Here is an 8,877-nt window from a genome sequence, read left to right as displayed (position 1 = left end):
TTGGCAGGGCCAGAGAAGCATGTGATGCTCTAAGTTTGCCTCCTAGAGGCTATAAGATATGGCCAAGGTGTTAGAAGGACACAGTCTCATGGTCTTTTTTTCTTCTCTGCCACTGACAGCCCCTGTGACCTCTGGAAAATCACTTTCTCTTTTCTGTGCCTCAACTTCCCTGGTCTGAAAAACAGTGCTGATTATCCCACTTCCCTCTGCTTTCCTGGCTGATTTCTACCAGTTTTCAAGAAGGCCTCTTTGGCAGAGGAAGTAAAGATGTTTCTTGACTGTGTGATAGTATCAGGGCAAAGTTTATCTGACTAAGGAGGTCAGGAGGAAGATGACAGGCAGACAGCTGAGAAGAAGCAGGTCAGAGTTTCAAGCTGTGAATGACCCTGGATTTTTTACCCCGTTCCTTAATCCTGACTATTAGTTCTTGTGCCTGACACAGATGATTATTTCCAAATATCACAGTCATTTGGAAAGCAACAAAATGTTTCCATCAGACAGGGAAATCCTCCTGAGAGAAAAGACCAACCAACAGTGCAGAAAACAGTGAAACCAGCTCGGCGGGTTCAAGCAGGAGGAGAGTAACGGGGAGTGATCTGGCACAGAGTGAGTTCAGAGGACTTGCTGCTGTGCTTCACACCTGGATGCCCAGCTCACATCCAACTTCAGAACCTCCAGCTGCTGCCTGCTCATAGCACCGCTCCCGCAACTTGCGTGAAGTCCAGTGCATCAGCTCTGAGGATGAGAAGATCTTTGGGCTGGGGATGACATTAATTGATGTGTTTTTTTTTCAAGGTGATGAATGAGGGTGGGTTTGTTTCCATTTTGACTTGGTTGACAGCAGACAGATGGTGAGTGAAAAGCAATTGGTTGTTGACTGTGACAGTTCTGGAAACATTTAGTCAGTTGTTTGGGAAGCCTTGGCTGCAGAGCTGATCTCTGCCTTCATTGACACGCAGGCAGCCATTTGGGTCATGTGAGTGAGCAGAATTTGGTGACAACCCTAACCAAGCAGAAGCCCACTGTGGTTGGCAATATGAGCAGGAGAGCCATCTTTTTCACTTGAAAATTGACCATGTTTGATCTGAACTCTGGTGGCACATTGCAGTGTCATTATAGAAAGGGTTTTCAAATCAGAAGGTCACTTTCATGTAATTTTTAATATACTTTTTCAAAGGTGGTGGCTCAGGGCAGACTAGAAATCCGTCCTGACTGTACCCAGAGAGCAGCTCCTGTAGCCACAGCAAATTCCCTTTGAACTGCTCATGAGACTGTACCTAGAGGGAGACAAATACTCCAGATGCAAATATGAGGGAAAATACAAAATTATACAGGGCTCAGCTGAAAGTGTGCTGTAAATGTTTAGTGGGAAAGCTGACCTACATGTGATCACAGGAGCTGGGACATGACAGACCAAGCCTTGGCTGCATGGAGGGTACTCATCTGGCAAAAGAGCTGCGGTGGGCAGGGATTAAACAGTCAATGATCTTCAAAGGGATTTGCAGGGATCTGACCATGTCCAGGCTTTACTTCAGGCTCATGGTAAAGGACAGAGATTATCTCCTGGCAGTTTCTTGGAGGTCTGGCCTGGCTGATTGGGCTCAGGATGGCTGGGCACAGGAAATCTTATGGGATGGTGTAAATAGGCAAGAAAATCAACACCACCACAGAAATGCATCCTCCATGCTTGACCACCACTGTGCTACTGGGATCTTGTGCTTCCAGCATCTCTTCTAGCTGGACTGTATAGTCCTGCTGGTGCAATACAGCTGTGCTAATGCAGCTGGTACTCCCTGGCTCTAACACTCATGCAATGCAAAACAGATCCATTTTTTACCTGAAAGGAGGTTGTAGCAAGGTGGGTGTCCATCTCTTTCCCCAAGTAACAAGTGAAAGGATGTGAGGAAGGGCTTCAAGTTGTGCCAGGGGAGGTTTAGATTGAATGTTAGGAAAAATTTCTCCACTGAAAGGATTGCGAAGCATTGGAACAGACTGCCCAGAGAAGCGGTGGAGTCACCATCTGTGGAGTTATTTGAAATAATGTTGATGTGGTGCTTATGGACATGGTTTAGTGGTGGAGTTGGTAGTGTAGGTTAAGGATTGGACTCAGTGATCTTAAGCATCTTTTCCAACCTCAATGATTCTATGATTCCTTGATTTTCTCATGTCAGAGGGGCAGTACCTGGTAAGGGGTAGAGACCAAGAGCCTGCCAGTACACTTTGGAGAGATGCAAACCATGGTAGCGCCCTCAGTCATTAGATAAAGGGAAGTGTGCTTCGTGCATGAGCAGATATGGCCACAGTAGTAGCACCACCATAAATGGGGTGGTAGGGAAATGCACTGAGAAGTGGTGTTCTGAGGTGGCACCATGAAGGGAAATGGAGACATTAATTACGGCTGTGCAGGAGTAGGCTGCTGGCAGATGCCAGGTTACAGCAGAGACAGATGGTGGCAGAGACATAAACCTGGGCTGCAGGAAGCACTGCCAGGCCCTGGAGATGATTAGTCACTTTGTAGGTGGAAACACAGGGATGGTGGTGTACAGCCCTGGGACTGAGGGAGGGGGAAGATATCTGATGTGTGCCCCTGCTCAGGAGGCAACCATATAGGATCACTGAAATGCTGGATGGGCAGGGCCTCCGCAGCCTCCAGCACAGCCTCCTGCTCAGAGCAGGGCTGTCACCACTAGATCAGGGCAGCCCTCGCCCCCTCCCTGCTGGGGAAGTGGAGGCCCAGTGAGTAGGAGGCCCAGGCAAGTGAAGGACCAGAAGTGGTGGTCCAGTAAGAGTGACACCAAGGGAGTGGGAGGGTCAGGGAATAGGAAATCCAGACAGTCTGAAAAGTCAAGACCCAGAGAGTGGGAGGCCCATGGAGTGGGAAGCTTGGGAAAGTGGGAGACCTAGGGACTGCAAGGCTCAGAGAGTGAGAGGCCCATGGAGGGGAAGACCAAAAGAGCAGAGGACCAGCGGGTGGGAAGGCCCACCAAAAGGTGGAACTGAGTAGAGGCACAGTGTTTGGGAAGTATAAAGTGTGGGAGGCCCAGAAAAGTGGGAGGTGTAAAAAGCTGAGGCCCAGTGAGTGGGAGGCTAGAGCCAACAATGTGCGCTTGCAGCCCAGAAGGCCAACCATATCCTGGGCTGCATCAAAAGAAGCGTGGCCAGCAGGTCAAGGGAGGTGATTCTGCCCCTCTGCTCTGCTCCAGTGAGACCCCACCTGGAGTGCTGCATCCAGCTCTGGAGCCCTCAGCACAAGAAGGACACGGAACTGTGGGAGCAGGTCTGGAGGAGGATCACAAAGATGATCAGAGGGCTGGAACACCTCTCCTATGAGGACAGACTGAGAGAGTTGGGATTGTCCAGCCTGGAGAAGGGAAGGCTGCGAGGAGACCTTATTGTGGCCTTTCAGTACTTAAAGGGGGTCTGTAAGAAAGATGGGGACAATCTCTTTAGGAAGGCCTGTTGTGACAGGATGTAGATTTAGACTGGATATAAAGAAAACATTTTTTACTGTGAGCGTGGTGAAACATTGGAATGGGTTGCCCAGAGAGGTGGTAGCTGTCTCAACCCCAGAAACATTCAAGGTCATGTTGGACAGGGCTCTGAGCAACCTGATATAGTTGACGATGTCCCTGCTCACTGCAGGGGGGTTGGACTAGATGACCTCTAAAGGTCCCTTCCAACCCAAACCATTCTATGATTCTATGAAATAAATTTGAAGCTATGAGGTAGGGGCGAGGCTGAAAGGTATTTATAGGCTGAGGGGTAGTGGGAAGCTAGAAAAGAAATGGAGGTCAAGAGGGTTGTGAGAGGCTGAGAGGGAGTGGGAGGCCAAAGAAAAAGGGAATGCTGAAAAGTATTAGGAGGCAGAAAAAAAAGGTGGAAGCTGTAAAGTTTTGGGACGCCATAAAAGAAATGGAGGCTGAAAGACTCTGAGAGGCCAGGAAATATGCAGAAGCCAAGAAGTAGGGAGATGTTAATAGGTGGTGAGAGGCCAAAAGGTAGTGGGAGGCCAGAAAAAATTTGAGGCCGAGAGGTAGTAAAAAACTGGAAAAAAATGTGGGAGGCCAAAAGGTTTTGAGTGGCTGAGATGTAGTGTGAGGCTGGAATGTAATGGGAGGTCAGAGAATAAATTGGGGGCTGAGAGGTAATGGGAGGCTAAATGGTATTTATAAGCTGAGTGGTAGCAGGAGGCCAGAAAAGAAATGGAGGCTGAAAGGTAGTGAGAGGCTGAAAAGTGGTGGGAGGCTATATGGTAGTACAGGTCCAGGTGAGTTGAAGCCCATGAAGTGGGAGGTCCAGGGTCTGGGAGGCCTACGAAAATGGTAGGCCCAGTGAATGGGAGTCTATCGTGAGTAGAGGCCCAGTGAGTACAGAGAGTGGAGGCCCAGGAAAGTAGGAGGCAAATGGAGTACGAGGCCCAGGTAAGTAAGAGGCATATGAAGTGGGAGGCCCAGGAAATTTGGAGGTCATGAGATTGGGAGGCTCAGTGAGTGGAGGCCCAGGGAATGGAAGCCCAGCGAATGGGAGGCTAACAAAGTGGGAGGTTCAGCTAGTGAGAGGTGTAGGTTGGTTCTCCTACCACCAAATAAAAATACAGATGGAAAATGAACATGAAGGGGATGATAACGTGGTTCCAATGGGCCTGTTCACAGTCTCAAAAGCAATCTTTTCACTTTCATCCCACTGCTCACCCAGCATGTCTCTGCACAACAAGGAAGGCTTTTGATCTACAGGATGTTTCAGTTACTTTTCTTTATTTTCTGTTTGGTTTTTTTTTTTTCTTTGAAAAAGGGTTTATTTTTTCTTTCCCTGTGGTTCAAAAATTCTCAAAAAAAAAAAAAAGGGCATTTTTTGGAATACAATCCTCAGGTGTTTCCAAACCCGCATTTTTTTCCCACACCATGAAACCAAGGCAGAAGAGGCCCCTTCTGTGAAGGAGGCAGGTCTGTCCCTGCTTCCTGCACTGCTGGGGTGTCATTCCTGCCGTGAATACCAGTCAGCAGCCCTGCTGTTCCTGCAGCAAGCTGTGGGCTAGCAGAGGCTGAAATTCACAGCCTTGCATTAATGCTGATGACTGGGATGGGCAGAAGGGGGTACAACCTTGTACTGTTACTCTTTCAGGTGCCATCTTCTCTCTGACTCTTTTTTCCTTAGTGTCTCAAAGGACAAGCAATTAAGCTGCATGGGGCAGAAAAGAATTCCCCTGTAGTACCAATCTTCCTAATTATTTTTCTAAATACATAACAAGGTGCCACAGCAGTAGTATGGATCTGGTTGACCTTTCAATTTGTAGAGCATACTTATTAAATGCCAAGCAGCCAGCAAAAACATGCGGAACTTGAATATCTTTACTATATGGGTTTTCTGAAGGATGGCAATAAGAGGGTGCCTTACCAGAGCAAGGACAGCCAGAAATGTAGAGACACTTGGATGAAGCATAATCAGTATTCATCTCCCAGTGAAATCTAGTTTGGAGGATGACATGACTTTTGCGTGGCTCCTCATGGCCATTTTGAAGATGGTGAGGCACTCACCAACCACAGGGATGGTTCCACACTGCTTTGGATCTAGCTGTGGGGACCTTCTGCTGAGGTGCCTGGGTGTAAACTCAACCTAAGCTCAACCCCTTTTGTATGACATTGAATGGTTCCTGGAGATGCAGGAAACAGACCAGCAGAAACTCCTACATAGGTCAGGCAGTGAATTTCTGTAACTGAGAAGCTTTTGAAGATCTCCTCTTAAGGGCCACCCAACACAGTGCTGAGCGTTTTGATCTGGCTCTAGGAAAGCAAATAAATCCCAAAGTGCTATGGACTCATCTTGGGTGCCCTTAAGCAGCCAAACAAAAGTCCATCATTGATCCAGTAACAACCATGCAGCCGGTTGTGCTGTCAGCACAGGCTGTTGTCACACTCTGGGTGCTGTAAGCCAAAGTCCTTGCTGTGGTGGGCAGTAGAATTGGCATGAGGTGTCCTTGTCCCATGTCACAATGCTGCAGTTCTGTGGCTCTAGGACACTGGCAAACATGCATGCCTCGCTGCTGGGAACAACCCAGGTCTACCCACAACAGCTTGTGTTTATGAAGATCCCTGTAACAGAGTGTGGCAGGGAGCAGAGATGTCTCCATCTGGGCTAGCAGACCACTAGAGACTAAAGCTCTCAAAATCAGTTATTTAAGCCAAAAAGTGTAGTACTTAGTCAAGACAACACAGAGCATGTCCAAGGAACTGTCTAGGACTCCCAGCATTTGATGTTACGTTTTTTTAGCTGTTTATTATCCACCTTATTAGGGAAAAATGGTGTTTTCTGGAAGAAAGACACTGAATTAGTGACAATGCAGGTTGAAGAACACAGTCTGACAGCAAGACAGACTGAAGTGTCCCAGCTGAAGCTCCAACCCAGGGACTGGGTGTCAAGGTCCCCTGAAGTCCGGACCTCTGTGTGGGTGAGCGATGTCAGACAAATGCAGCCTGTTGGCAGAGAAACTCAGCAAAGTCCTGAATGGGTGCTTCAAAATGACCAAGGCTGGAAGCCTGTACATCATATGTGGTACCAACAGGCGTGGAGAAACCATGGCCATGGTCCAGCGGGAGCCTGACCATGGCTCAGGGTAAGCAGCACTTCGTTGCTTCACGGGAGGAACAAGGGGTGACCATCCATGGTGAAAAGGGCCAGCAGGCCAGCCGCACAGAGCCAGTCTCTCCACAAAGCCATAATGCAGCTTAGTGATGCGATCCCAAAATAGTCTGCTTGTCCAGCAATAAACTCTCTCTAATTCAGCCTGCATGTTTATTTAAGGAGACACTAATTTCCTTCAGCCCGGCTTCCGTGGCTTCAGTGACCTAATAGTCACCTGTCAAGTGGCTTATGTGGTGACAGGCTCGAGGAGGGAGCAGAGAGCAATGAGGAATTGCTCCAGGTGATTTTTAACATCCAAGAGGCAGTCACAGACAGGAGAGTGATGGGAAAGTGTGGACACTGGCAACACATCTGCCAGGAGCTGCCTGTCCTGCAGGCAGACAGATGGGCTTTTCAGCACATGCTTTGTCAGGAGAGTAACCTGCAATATAGCAGAAAAGAGAAGCACCAAAGGGTGAAGACCTGTCCAAGGGAGACAGGGGAGAGCAGTGTCCCTGCAGGCAACCAGGGCTCAAAGAAGCCATTTGATGTGGGTTAGGAAGGAATTGGCAGGACTTGCGCTTGATGGGGCCCAGATCATTCACAAACTTTAGCCAGGTTTGTCTAAGGAGGGTGAGAATGGACACTTGGGCAGTGCTTGTGGGCTGGGGAGCACAGCCTCCCTGCCCTGTTTGAGGACATCTCTGGTGACAGGGGTTAGCAGGAGGGGATTTTTGCAAAGTGTGAAAATCTGCTCATGTACGTTCAGGTTTCTTGTTAGTGGGACCCTCTTTTATAGCCAGCAAAAGGACTGGGATTAGCTTTGTCACATGTGAGGTCAGTAGTACCTTTCTAATCTTCCTGTGGTCCTTTGGGAGCTTTGCTCCAGGCCGCAGGTCTGGGTGGCTTTAAGGACTGTGCACCCCAGGCTCCAATTCTGAACTGTCATTGCAGTGCAGTGCCAGCTACTGTTCCCAGGGACTGTACCTGCTTCTTGTGTCTGTAGCCTCAGCAGTGAGGTGTAACACAAGAGGGCTGCGAAGGCAAAGTTCCCTAGATATTCCCTAAACAGATGCTTCATCTGCTGCTTGTACCATGCTCCAACTCAGCAGATATGCAGTTTGTTTTGTCTATACAGGCTGTGTGAAATATGGCTCACTGGGAGCATCTGAAAATTGGCTTTTAATGCAGCTGAAAGATGGTATCACCCTGAATCCCCAAATCCAGCGTTTCATTTCAAACAGTGGCTAAACCATGAAGAACCTCCAGTTACTTCCATTGCCACAGTGTCCCATGGGATGAATTTGCCTGGCAAGTGTCAGCATGACCAGTCCCATTGATGAATTCTTCCAGAAACACCCCCCCTCTTTTTTTTTTTTTTTTTTAATGAACACCTCCATTTCTTCCATGACCTTGGGAGACAGTGGTCATATTTTATTTCTTTTTCTTTTCCCAACCATCCAGGAAAAGATGGTCAGATTTTAGGGCTGAATGTATCTTGGACATGAATTTTCTATTTCATTACCCTACTCAACACCTCTGAGAAGGTATGATAAGAAGTTAATTCTTCCCTCTCTTTTATTGCCGGCTGGCAATAAGCTATTAACAGAAAAAGATCTGGAAACATCCCTTGCTACTTTAGATTTTTGCTTGGCTTTCTGGGCCTGATTTATCACTTTGCCTTACCTGAGGCTGCCAATGGGCCTGTCATCAGCACCCTGCTCTGCTGCCCCTGTTCAGGTGCTGGGGCACCCTGCTCTCCTCTGTGAGGAGCACCTCTGCTCCAGCTTCCCTTCCTTCAGGAGCAGCCCTGCTCTTGCTGGTCCCTGACACCCAGTCTGCTTTTGTTTCCAACTGAATTGTGATTGCCACTTGCACAAATATACATGTTAGCTTGAATATTTACTGAAGAGATGAAGTGTCCTTCCACCTCCTCTTTTTCTGGTTGCTTCTATCCCATTGCTTGACATGGCTCCAGCTAACCCCTTTCTGCCAGTTAAACAGGTGCTGTCCTGCCCCTGCTCTGGGAGCAGGAGCTGGACTTTGACCTCCAAAGCTGGTTATTCTTCTTTGGGAGCTGAAAAAACAAGTGTATTTTTTAAATCTTCCTCCTGAGTCAAGTGTGGGATGGGGCCAGCCTGATGGATCACTGAGCCCCTGATCTGATGGGAGTATGTATGTGCCTGGGCTTGCAGTACCTTGAAGTGTCCCAAAGCTGCATAAGTCACAACTCCCAACCCTCCTATTTTCTCCACTGAG

This window comes from Phalacrocorax aristotelis, chromosome 6 (assembly GCF_949628215.1).
Source record: "Phalacrocorax aristotelis chromosome 6, bGulAri2.1, whole genome shotgun sequence".
NCBI classification, from domain to species: Eukaryota; Metazoa; Chordata; class Aves; order Suliformes; family Phalacrocoracidae; genus Phalacrocorax; species Phalacrocorax aristotelis.
The sequence above is the reverse complement of the archived record's forward strand: the minus strand, read 5'-3'. Positions refer to the sequence as shown.